At 39.1% G+C, this 12,262-nt stretch overlaps 1 protein-coding gene across 3 annotated transcripts in view; it reads right to left on the bottom strand.

Annotated features, from left to right (window-relative positions):
- LOC141121578 (von Willebrand factor A domain-containing protein 5A-like) overlaps positions 1-11,981 on the bottom strand; it is a 155,851-nt gene extending 143,870 nt beyond the window's left edge. For 2 of the 3 annotated variants that reach the window (XM_073611216.1, XM_073611232.1), the window contains exon 1: positions 11,829-11,981. The gene's annotated coding sequence lies outside the window, so the exon portion shown is untranslated. The remainder of the gene's footprint in view (positions 1-11,828) is intronic. The other variant, XM_073611223.1, reaches the window with a different exon arrangement.
- Positions 11,982-12,262: the final 281 nt, after the last annotated feature.

Here is a 12,262-nt window from a genome sequence, read left to right as displayed (position 1 = left end):
ATATATATATATATATATATATATATATATATACACACACACATACGCATATACATACACATATATATAAGAGAGAAAAAAAATTCTTTTTTTTTCTTCTTCTTTCAACATACTTAAATTACTTAAATTAATGAGACAATGACGAGGAGGAACCTGACAAAACACTATCAGAGAGAGGGAAAAAAAAAAAAAAAAAGAGCAAGGGAGAGAGAGAGAGTGAGAGCATGGTGCCAAAAAAAAAAAAAAAACATAACCCCTTCCTCCCCCCCCCAACCCCTATCTTCCCCCTCTTACGAGCCCAATCATTCCTGGCGTTTCCCTCCAGCCTCACAGGTTGGTGGTAACTCCAAACCCTCCCCACAGTCCACACGGGACTCATACAAGGGGACTGTCTAATTGCCATAGACAGTTACATGTGTTATGCATGTGCCAAAAAAAAATTTAATAAATAAATTGGAAAGATATAAAGGGGAAAAAAAAAATTATATATATATATACATATATATATATATAAAAATGAATAAAAAATATTTCAAAACTAGTCCACCGTTTCATTATTCAAGTATAATTTTCCGAAGGTGAAAAGGAGAGGAAAAAATTAAACATTCATGAAGACTTTTTATTCTCTTTTGTGTATCTTTCTTCCAGCCAGGCGCTGACTGATTTTCAAAGAAAAAAACATTCTCTCCGTCCATAACTCTCAGCTTAGCTGGAAATAACATTGAATTATAATTATTTGTTTTAGTTGCAAACTACGCTTAATCTCTTTAAATTTTGCTCTTTTCTTCTGTACTTCCATCGAAAAATCTAAGAAGAAGGAGGTTTTATTACCATTGTACTCGATATTTCCTCTTTGACGTGCTTTGGATAGAATTAAATCTCTGTCTCTGTAATTTAACATCTTAATAATCACTGTCCTTGGATTACTTGAAGAGGGAATTGGGTGGCTGGGAATACGGGGAGCCCTTTCGATTATACAAAGTTTTGAAAAGCCCTCTGGACCCAGTGTGTCCATTATCCATTTTTCAAAAAAAGCGGTCATTGATTGACCCACTTCCTTTTCAGGAAAACCGAAAATACGGACATTTTTTCGTCTTTTGCCTATTTTCCAAACTATCCAATCTCTGTGCTTGGTCCGTTATTTGTACTTTGGTATTTTGGAGTTCCCTTTTTAAGGAAGGCAGGGCATCCTCTGTTGTATTAACCCTATCCTCTAGGTCAGTTGTACGTTCACAGATTTTTTGATTCTCTTGTCTTATAACAGTTATATCCTTTTTTAGATCTAACATTTGATTTGTTAAAGATAATAAGGAGTTATTACATGCCTGTATTGCAGAGAAGACATCCCTCAGTGTTTGTTCCTTTATTGCAGTTTCAATAGTTTTGTTACCATATTGATATATATTACCAGTGGCATTGTTCTCTCCTATGCTCTGTTGATCAAATTCCTCCATCCTTTCTTGTTGCTCTAGCATATGTTCGCCATTGGGTATAGTATCCAATATCGTATCTGATATACATCTTCCCTTCAGGCCCCAGGAGACCTGGGGAACCCCGGGGGGTTGTGTTTTATTCCGTTCCTCCTGTGTATTGTCTTTTGGGACCTGATCTTTCATAATTACAATTCTTGATCTAATATTTCACAGCAGGGCCCTTTCCAGCGCCCACCAAGAGTAACTGTGAGGGCTTACAGTGTTGTGGCAACACTACCACCACCACCAAAGGCCCAATTTTTCTGACCCTGTCCAACAGGGGCATGTATTTACAATTCTTGATCTAATGTTTCACAGCAGGGCCTGTTCCAGGGCCCACCAAGAGTAACTGTGAGGGCTTACAGTATTCTGGTACCACCAACACCTAAGGCACAAATTTCTGCAGAGTATATAGGGCAGGCCCCTACTTTCAAACATCTGACTTCCAAATGACTCCTACGTACAAACGGAGGGAGACAACAGGAAGTGAGATGAAATCTACCCCTAGGAAGGGAAATTCTCTCCTGTAAGAGTTAATATGGGAAAAAGGTGTCTCCTCCACTGATTTATCACCAATCCTTGTTTCCCTTAAAAAACCCACATTTTCAAAATCCAATTGTCATTGGGACAGAAAGTGAGGTGAAATCTTCTGAACAGGGGCACAGACAGCAAAAATGTTACAGGGGTGATAACCCTTCCCTATGTTATCCAAAAAGCTTTAAAATAGATTTTTTAGCTGGAGCTACACTTATAAAATGTACCTGTTCCAAATTACAAACAGATTCTACATAAGAACAAACCTACAGTCCCTGTCTTGTTTGCACTGCCTGTATACTGCTGTTCAGAGTATATAGGGCCTGGGGGCCCAACGCCTTTTCTTTTTGTAATTTGGGTGCGGGGTTCCCCTTAATATCCATACAAGACCCAAAGGGCCTGGTAATGGACTGGGGGGTACCCATGCCGTTTGACTCACTGATTTCCATCCATATTGCCAGGACCCGACATTACATTAAAGCCGCAAGCAGTTTTAAATTACTTTTATTCCTTTAAAAATGTCATTTTGTGCAGTGACTGTTCTAAGCACGGGAAACATGCGCCACTTTACAGGCATACTATAGACACCCCCAGGTACGATATTAAAAGGAATATTTCACTTTTATTTTTTCACTTTAAACATCATTAAAATCACTGCTCCCGGAAAAACGGCCGTTTTTAAAACTTTCTTTTGCATTGATCCATGTCCCCTGGGGCAGGACCTGGGTCACCAAACCCTTTTTAGGACAATAACTTGCATATTAGCCTTTAAAATTCGCACTTTTGATTTCTCACGTTCGAGTCCCATAGACTTTAATGGTGTTCGAATGTTCGCGCAAACTTTTGGTCTGTTTGCATGTTCTGGATGCGAAACGAACCGGGGGTGTTCGGCCCATCCGTACTCCTGTACAAGCAAACATAACTTGCATTACTCCATCTAACTGTACCCTAGCTTTGTGATTCTATTGTACATGCGGGATGCAGGAAGGATGGGATTGTTAAAACCAGACACTTTTATGGTAAATAATAGGAGGTATTTTTACATGTCGCATGTTGTAAAGTGAAATACTCAGCAACTTAAAAGTATCTTTGTGTTTTTCATAGTGCCCCAAAGACAACGTTGTCCCAGAAGCAAGAAATCCTGGAATCACCAGGTCACCCACCAAGTCTCGCTTATCAGGAATAAACAAAAACATGGTTAGTCTAACCCTGTGAGAATGCTAAAGTCAAACAAGTAAACATGTTATTAATGTCATGTAAATCTCTCAGAAGATCTGTCTTTGGCCCAATTCCACCATCTTGGCAAGTGATGAAGAAGAAGAGTCATGAAGGCTCACTAGTCAAGAGAGAAGAAAACACCATTTAACTCTGAATCAAGTCAATTACAAAGATAGCAGTACAGAAGTGGACGATGAGGCTGCAGACCACACTTACATGCCCTGTGTTAAGGAACACTCAAGTGACAGCAGTGATGGTTGCATGAAAACAGCCTCTCTCAAGAACCAAGAAAACCAGACATCAGGAAAGTTGTAGTGACAGCAGTGTCAAGCAAATATCCACTACCCCTAACAAGAAGAGGAAATGATCAGATGATCAGATGGTCGACAACTAAATCTGAATTTCACATATGCAGAGAATGTGACGTTGGTTGAAAATCTGACTCCTGAATATGACTAAGCTGCTATTGGAAAAGAAAGCAGTGGAAAAAAAATTACAAAAGCTGTCAATTTAGTGGGAGTAGCACCCCATAGTAAAAAGCATGTGAAAAAAAGGTACCAAGATATCAAGGGAGACATAAAGAAGAAAATGGCCCTGGCCAGAAAGGAAAGGTTAGTCTGATTGTGTGTACTGACATTAGAAAACATGACTATACGGACATCTAGAATTTCCCCTAAGTAAATGTCACTTCATTTTTACTAATGCAAATCTTAGATGTCTAATTTGTTTGCTTGAATGCTTATCTCATTTCTTCTAGGCAAAAAACTGCTGGTGGATTATGAGCTTCTGTTCTGATGTTGAAGTATGAAAAAAAGCTGATGCCCTACATCCATAAAGAGACAGTTACAGGACTGTGCAAAGGTTTCGATACCTTACTCAACAAGAGGGGTATTTACATAGTGTTAGCAAATATTCTAGATACTAACGTTCAGTGTTGATGCTGGGTTCTCCCTTGCAGCCCTATTGTATGCGGTCAGGAGGAACTCACCCCTCCATCAGAATATGATGCTGGTGTGGCAATCTTTCCCTAGAAGTGAACATGGAGCATCTTTACCCAGCGCTGAATTTATTCTGGATTTGGGTGAGTTTTCAAGAAGGGGAAGAGATGTACCAACTTTGACTTAATCAGTATCTGTTCTCTTACAGATGACCCCACATAGTAAGGAACCCTCCTACTCTTTTCGGAGCCAGCAGATGTTCCTGAACTAGTCTTCTCTGCATCTGAAAAGAATGACGACAACTTCGGACAGTCTTAAGAACAGCCATCTAATGTCAATGTTGAGGTAGTCAACCTTCTGCCAGTTTCTGAAAGTTCCCAAACCAAAGACAATTTACCACAAAGTTCAGCAGATGTTAACCCCGATTTGGGTTTGCCCACTCCACCAATCAACATATGATGTGCGCTTTCTATATGCCGCACACAAAATCTTGACCAAGAACAACTCGCTGATGAGATGTTTAGCAGTGTGTATCAAAGTGGTATGGGACACCTAAGCTCCTTTGGCATATACCCCATGACTTAAATACAATGGATTTGCACAGTTCTGGTCTAACACTGGTTGCTTGACCTAATAATAATATTGCCGGATGGTAGATTGGTTTAATGTTTTTATTTACTTCTTTTAATTAAGGTTTTGTTAAGCAAACATACAAAAATGCTTTTGTGTGGCGTTAATTTTCACCTAAGATATGTCCAAACATCTTTGTGTAAAATGAATGTATTGCCGGTACATGTGATGTATGTTCAACCGAGGGCTCGGAGCTTCAACAGAAGCTGTTGAAACAGCTTCTGTTGAAGTGAGAGGGTTACAGAGAGCCTGATATGGGGCCACTTCCTATGTTCCTTTGTAACAACCACAGCCTTTTCACCAAAATAAAAGAGTAAACTTGAAGGGAAAGGGGTTGGGGAGCGCTAGATATTTAGACCAAGAAAATATTGGTACATATGAGATGAAAAAAATTCCCTTAAATGAAATTAAATTCAAATAAAAATAAATTCAAATAAAAATAATAGTAATAATAATACCAGCCTGCCTATATATCTAATGTGAACAAAATTCAAAAGTGAACAAGGATAACTGTACAATCGTGACATAAAGTGTCAAAAAATATAAAATAATTGTGTATCAAATATGAATTGACATCAATAACAGAGTCCATCAAAAATTGGTGTAAAATCCTGATGTAAATCTTTGATAACAAAAACGTGAGCAGCAAAATCCCTTCACCATCACTGAAAAGACCACACCAATGTGCTCATGGAAATGGGTGTCCGCTTACCAGATGGAGTTGACCAATTTAATTAAAAAAAGGTCAAATAGGCTTTAGCAAGATATTGCTTGCTGCAATGGAGAAATATATACCAGACTCTTGTCCTCACATCACAGGATCTCACGTATGGGATATAAAATAGATGGAGAGGAACCGAACATAGTGTAACACCATTTATTTAAAAATGAAAATTAAAACAGAACATAGCCAAATGGCTACTCACATAGAAGGTGCCATCGCCCGGCACTGGGGCTGGAAAGCGTGTCTAAGAATGGAGGAATCCAATCTATGGGAGAAGTTTCCCAGATGATCTCGGCAACGGCGTGCGTTCCACCCTCGACGGACGGACGAACCACGGAGGCCGGAAGTGATGTAATTGCGTGACCAAGTACCGCCTCGACGTACGTTTCGTTTTACACGTCTTCAGGAAGCGTACTTGGTCACTAAGGAGACGATTTAAATAGAGTTGGAGATTTGCATAAAGGGGAGGGGTTGAATGCTTCACAGCCTCAGTGCCGTTCATAGAACACCGTACAACCATCTCAAATAGCAGTTTACATGACAAAAATAAATTAGCCTTTACAAATGATTTATACAATATGAATAATCTTATATATTGTTTCAAAATGATGGCATATTCCGCCAATTCTGACTAAAAGAAAAAATTTTTTTTAATAAAACACTCAAAAATAAATAAAAAATTTTTTATATATAATATTCACAAATGATAGTGAATAAACCTCAATATAAATTGAAAATGGGGAACCAGCTAAAAATCGAACTGGATTTAAATTGTTTTTTAACCAATGATTAGGTCTATGCTGGATTTTTTTGGATTTTTTCATTTTTATGTTTATTAATTTTTTTTGCCCTTTAGAAGTTTTTTTAGGTATTTTTTTTAATTTCTAATTTATGTACTCATAATTATAATTTTTGATTAATTCTTTATTTTTTCATAAGGAATTTTTTTATTAAATCATCATTTTTTATTTTTTATTTTTTATTTTTATATATATTAATTTTTAAATATTAATAATAATTTTTTTCTTTATACTGCTAGGTTTTAGTTACTTTTAGCTGGTTCCCCATTTTCCCCATTTTCAATTTATATTGAGGTATATTCACTATCATTTGTGAATATTATATATAAAAAAATTTTTATTTATTTTTGAGTGTTTTATTAAAAAAATTTTTTTCTTTTAGTCAGAATTGGCGGAATATGCCATCATTTTGAAACAATATATAAGATTATTCATATTGTATAAATCATTTGTAAAGGCTAATTTATTTTTGTCATGTAAACTGCTATTTGAGATGGTTGTACGGTGTTCTATGAACGGCACTGAGGCTGTGAAGCATTCAACCCCTCCCCTTTATGCAAATCTCCAACTCTATTTAAATCGTCTCCTTAGTGACCAAGTACGCTTCCTGAAGACGTGTAAAACGAAACGTACGTCGAGGCGGTACTTGGTCACGCAATTACATCACTTCCGGCCTCCGTGGTTCGTCCGCCCGTCGAGGGTGGAACGCACGCCGTTGCCGAGATCATCTGGGAAACTTCTCCCATAGATTGGATTCCTCCATTCTTAGACACGCTTTCCAGCCCCAGTGCCGGGCGATGGCACCTTCTATGTGAGTAGCCATTTGGCTATGTTCTGTTTTAATTTTCATTTTTAAATAAATGGTGTTACACTATGTTCGGTTCCTCTCCATCTATTTTATATCCCATACGTGAGATCCTGTGATGTGAGGACAAGAGTCTGGTATATATTTCTCCATTGCAGCAAGCAATATCTTGCTAAAGCCTATTTGACCTTTTTTTAATTAAATTGGTCAACTCCATCTGGTAAGCGGACACCCATTTCCATGAGCACATTGGTGTGGTCTTTTCAGTGATGGTGAAGGGATTTTGCTGCTCACGTTTTTGTTATCAAAGATTTACATCAGGATTTTACACCAATTTTTTATGGACTCTGTTATTGATGTCAATTCATATTTGATACACAATTATTTTATATTTTTTGACACTTTATGTCACGATTGTACAGTTATCCTTGTTCACTTTTGAATTTTGTTCACATTAGATATATAGGCAGGCTGGTATTATTATTACTATTATTTTTATTTGAATTTATTTTTATTTGAATTTAATTTCATTTAAGGGAATTTTTTTCATCTCATATGTACCAATATTTTCTTGGTCTAAATATCTAGCGCTCCCCAACCCCTTTCCCTTCACATTTATGCATTTATGGGTTTTCCCATTTTTTGCTTAAGGGTGTAGCTGCTTCACTTCAATATATATATATATTTTCATATATATATATTTTTATAATTTTTTATATTTTTTTACAATTTTTTCACTATTCTCATATGTGGCACGGAATTATTCACTATTGATTTAAAAGAGTAAACTACCTGGTAAGTTGTACAGCGTAAGAGTTGATGCATACCTTGAAAAATAACTTTATATGAAGTGCTTTCGGACTTGATGGCCACGCTCATTGTGATAGGATTCAGGGATCGGTGAAATAGGGTCCTCATCAGTGTCTGGAACCTCAGTATCCAGTAGCAATTCTACATGATGGGCTAAGTTATGAAGGACACAGCAGGCCAAAAACATGTTGCCAACTTTTTCATAGCCATAGCACATTGTATACCTTGTTATCATCTTTATTCATGACTGTACTATTGTTTTGGCTAATTGTATAGTTACTGATTAACTGTTAATTAAATTACAGATATTCTCCCGAGGCAGCTCTAGACCGCAAAACTAGTTGAGATGTTTTTCATGACCCTCAATCCCACTGTGATTATCCCCTTCTGGGGACCATTATACTGGTGATATGTATGGTTGTCACTACTATTTTAAATTGTATATGATTCTGTGTGTTTTATTGTTTTAGATTAAAGATAAAAATTCCATGTATATTTTTCTATATACGTGTCTATACACTTGACTTTATCTACTTACCTTATTAGATTGTGAATTGGCACCCTTTTTTAAACATTTCCATGCCCTGCCCATTGAGGTGTGGTGTCCAAAGTCATCAATTCCATCATTACCGCATACATATACCCAATTGTGCAATGTACGGGAATACCAACATGTATTCCAAGGGTCTTCCGGTACAAGTGACAAGATATAAACTAACATATTGTATTACAAGGTCCTCAGATTTTTTTTTTTTTTTAGAAGTTTAACAGAGGTTAAATAAAGTCTGTACAATCAGATGTAACTTGTTCGGCTTGTTTTTGGACACATGCTCTTGGGCACATTCTTCAGTACAGGTGACAAGTGCTGGGACATGGCTAAATTACCTGAAAAACCCCACTCATCATATTTTCCTGAAATGTTCTTATTTGCACTAAAAAATAATTGAACAAGCTGTTGGGAAACCTTTGATAGTTGTTTTTCAAGTTTTAAAGGAATGTGATAACACATTTTTTTTTCTACTGGTTGGTAATAACTATACAGGAGTAATTTTTGAGAATTATAAACATCCTTCTACTTCCTCCATGAAAGACCACACAATATTGCCCCACTACACAGCAAGTCTCAGCTCCGAATAATCAAAGCTGGATTTGTAGCTGTCAAAAAAAGTCTGTCTGACACAGTGTTTATCAATAACATTGTTCAGATGGGTAAAAAGATACAAAGTAACATTGTTTATAAACATTGATCAGATGGAGATAGACTGATACAAAGTAAGATTGTTTATAAACATTGAGCAGATGGGAGATAGAGAGATACAAAGTTACATTATTCATGTGTAGGGATGAGCTTTGTGTTCGAGTCGAACACATGTTCGACTTGAACATCGTATGTTCGCCCTTTCGTCCAATTACGAACGATATGGGCCGTTCGCGCCAAATTTGAGTGGCACGTCACGGCCCATAATTCACTGCGGCATCGCAGTGCATTGCTGGCTGATGATTGGCCAAGCATGCACTATGACCCGCATGCTTGGCCAATCACAGCGCTGTGTGTACAGAGAGCCGTAATTGGCCAAAGCCAAGGAGGCTTTGGCCAATTATGGCTCAGGGGGTTTATTACATGCCCCACACTATATAAGGCCGCCTCCGTGGCAGCCTTGTGTAGTGTGTTGCGGTGGAGACTGGAGAGAGATGGATAGACAGAGAGACAGTGTCATTTGATTTAAGTTTTAAGATTTAAGATAGAGTAGGCAGGTCGAGTCAGTTAGCTGCACTTACAGTGTATTGTGTATATATATATGCATCCCAGGTGTTGTGTATATATATATATATATATATATATATATATATATACACACTGTATTCAGTTTAACGATCCTACTGGACACCTAGGAGGAGGGGAGGGGACGCACGACACAAGCAAGGAGGAGAAGACACAGGAGCCGCTGCCCGATGTGCCCACCAATGCCCGACCCCCAATGTGCCCGCCGCTGCCCGATGTGCACACCGCCTAGATGGGGTAAGTGCTGGGGGGGGGGGTTGTTTGCCGCACCCTCCCCCAAACAAAAAAACACCAGCCGCCACTGGTGTATATGTATCATATTATATGATCTTGTGTTCACTTTACTATATGGAATTTTAAATATTGTTCTGTGTAACCAATTTTACTGTATCTTTGATAAAATGTATACATTTTTATAAGAAAATCAAATACCTTCTTAAGCCTAGGTTCACACTTGTGCGAACACAGATGTCGCATGTGATTTGCACCCGCACTGCGGGGCCGATCGCATACGATGTCTGTGCAAAGCGAGTTCAGCCATACAGTTGTATGGCTGAAACTCGCAATGGATTCGCACAAAAAAGGTGCAGGAACTTTTTTTTTCCCCGCACTGGAATTGGATCGCATGGGTGTTTTCACCCAATGCGATCCGATTCCTGTGTGAGTTTACAGTTCGCACTGCGATCTGTGAACTGATCTGGGGGTGTCTTTAACATAGTATTGACACCCGCAGCGGTTTGCAGAGGGCAGTGGCAACTGTCTGCGGGAGAGATGCGATGCAGGAACCAGCGCAGGAAGACGGCTACAGCGCGGACTTCATTTGGCAGGAGGGTGTCCCTGGAAGTCCTCCCGTGCTTGAGCGGCGCGCTCTGTGATCAGCGAGTCTATAAGACTCGCCTGATCACAGATCAGAGTAAGGGGTCAATCTCGACCCCTTACCACGTGATCAGCTATTAGCCAATGACAGCTGATCGTGTGATGTAAACAGAGCCGGTTATTGGCTTTCTTTCCTTCTCACGCTAAAAGCAGATCACCGGCGGCTGCGAGAGGGACATCGGTCCTGATCGTGGAGGTACCTACCAGTGCCCACCAGCACCACCTACCAGTGCCCACAGTGTCACCTCACAGTGCCACCTATCAGTGCCCTTAGTGCCACCTCACAGTGCCGCCTATTAGTGCCCACAGTGCCGCCTATTAGTGCCCACAGTGCAGCCTATAAATTAATCAGTGCGTCATTACCAGTGCTGCCTATCAATACCACCTACCAGTGCCACCTACCAGTGCCCATCAGTGACACCTATCAGTGCCCATCAGTGCCATCTGTCAGTGCCACCCATCAATGCCACCCATCTTTGCCACCCATCAGTGTCACCGATCAGTGCCATCCATCAGGGCCCATCAGTGCCGTCTTATCAGTGCCGTCTTATCAGTGCCCATCAGTCATCTTATCTGTGCCTCAGTGTCGCCTTATCTGTGCCTATCAGTGTCGCCTTATCTGTGCCCATCAGTACTGCCCATCAGTGCCCATCACTGCAGCCTCATCAGCAAATATCAATGAAGGAGAAAAATGACCCGTTTGCAAAAAGTTATAACAAACTATGAAACATGATTTTTTTTTTTTTTTCAAAAATTTCTGTCTTTTTTTGTTTGTTTAGCAAAAAATAAAAACCCAAATGGTGATTAAATACCACCAAAAGAAAGCTCCATTTGTGTGAAAAAAATGATAAAAATTTCATTTGAGTGCAGTGTAGCATGACCGCGCAATTGTCATTCAAAGTGTGACAGCGCTGAAAGCTAAAAATTGGTCTGAGCAGGAGGGGGGGTTTAAGTCCCCAGTAAGCAAGTGGTTAAAATACCACCCCATGGGGCAATTAAAATTCTTGGTGAAGATAACATTGTTTATAAACATTGATCAAAAGAGAGATACAAAGTTACACTAGGACCTCCAGTCTACTTACAGTATATAATTTAGTCAATGCATACGTATTATGTGTACAGCACTTAATTCCTGAATATATGTACAGTGTATATATACAGGGTCTGTCTATATATAATGTATATACAGAGTCTGTCTATATGTAATGTACAGAACACATTTAACATGTATACAATACCCGCACACAGCCTGTCCTGTCCTCTTCTGCTCTTTTATTCCCTCTCACCTTGATGCTAGAAGTGTGAGCTCTGTATACTTAGTGTTGGTGGTGTCTGTCTTCTTCTGTAGGCAGCCTGCAGGGAGAGAGGAGGAAACATAGAGAGGGGCGTAGTACAAGAGTCCTTGACACTGATTACCGTACGGCAGACTTTCTCAACATTCGCACATCAGAGGAACCCTTGACATCATTTCAGGTCTTAGGGAAACCCCGCAAAAAATAGTTACACCTACAGATCATTGTACATTAGTGTGATTGATGAACTGTAGACAGTTTAAAGAGAAGAAGAAAGAATGTAACATATCTTTATTTCACACCCGGGGGGAGATCATTTTTATTATCCACCAGCTCTATGCAACAAAAACATTTGCAGGAACAACCTTGAAATTACCCTC

Source organism: Aquarana catesbeiana, linkage group LG01 (genome assembly GCF_042186555.1).
Source record: "Aquarana catesbeiana isolate 2022-GZ linkage group LG01, ASM4218655v1, whole genome shotgun sequence".
Lineage (NCBI taxonomy): Eukaryota > Metazoa > Chordata > Amphibia > Anura > Ranidae > Aquarana > Aquarana catesbeiana.
The sequence above is the reverse complement of the archived record's forward strand: the minus strand, read 5'-3'. Positions and strand labels throughout refer to the sequence as shown.